The sequence below is a fragment of the Cynara cardunculus genome (genome assembly GCF_001531365.2).
Source record: "Cynara cardunculus var. scolymus isolate 2C chromosome LG 5, CcrdV1, whole genome shotgun sequence".
Taxonomy (NCBI): Eukaryota; Viridiplantae; Streptophyta; class Magnoliopsida; order Asterales; family Asteraceae; genus Cynara; species Cynara cardunculus.
The window spans coordinates 19,237,755-19,239,027 of NC_037532.1; positions in this window are offsets into that span (position 1 = coordinate 19,237,755).

Sequence of the window (1,273 nt, forward strand, 5' to 3'; positions counted from 1 at the left end):
TTAGACACTGTGAAAACCAATTTCATATATGGTTTCATAGATTAAACAATATATGTGAAGATAAAACGGGTGAAAATCAACCAAAATCATCCACTTAATTTGGTTTTAAGTTATTTGCTATATTGTTTCACACGTTTTGTTATTATGAGTGAGTATAAGTGTGTATTTCATATATAAACATATTTTTGTGTTTTTTCTTCACACATAAAACAATCCGTAATGTTTGATTTATCAATAATACTATATGAATATTGTATGTTCACATGTGTTGTTTTATGTATAAAACAACATATATAAACTAGTTTTTTCAGTTTCTAACCTTTACAAAGATTTAGGGGTCGTTTACCCAATTGTTTTCTTGGTAAGTGCTTACCAGTAGGAATCAACATTATAATTTATTTTTATCGGATAAGATTGTAGTACATTAAAACGGTATCGTATGCAACAATTTACCTGGTAAGCATTTACCCGGATAAGAGTGATCACCCTCAATTACCAAGTAAGACTCTCCATCCTTATCATCACTTTTACCAGATAAAACGTTTGGCTCTTGTTTTGTTCATCTGGTGAGGAAAATTGTCTGATAAGCACTTACTGGATATGTCTTTTGTAAACCGCCCTTTATATGATCATCCACTTATCATCCTAATGAAGTTTTACATTTTTTATATAAGTAATATTACATCTAATTTTATTGATGAAAATAATAAAGAAAACTCTAATCTTCACGGAATTTCTTATAATTTCTTTAAAAAAAGACAGAAGTAAAATTTTCAACAGTTTTTTTTATTTAAAATATCATATAAATTTAATATCACAATGAACTTTTAAATATTTATTATATAAAATAATAATATAATTCGATCTCACTGATGGTGAAAATAATAAAAGAAATTTCTCTTGGAGTTTTATTTTTAAGTCCTTCAACATTAAGTATATTTTGTAATCTCTTTCGACGAAAATTAAAAAAAATATTCTCATTTTCTACATATTTTCAATGATTTATTTAAACTAAAAAGATACTCGTACAATGCAGCGAGATACATCTTGATTTTAATGTTTCGTTTTATATTTTGGCTCTATCGATGTTATAATGTAATTTTATGTGATTTTGAGAAAAAAAAATATTTTTATTTTTGAATGAAATATAAATTTGAAGATATTATAAAATTTTGAAAAAGAAAGGGATATATGTTTTTGTGTAATTTCTTTAATTCAATTTTTTATTATAATTTAATTGAAGTTTAAAAACGAACTAATTTATTTTTGGTTT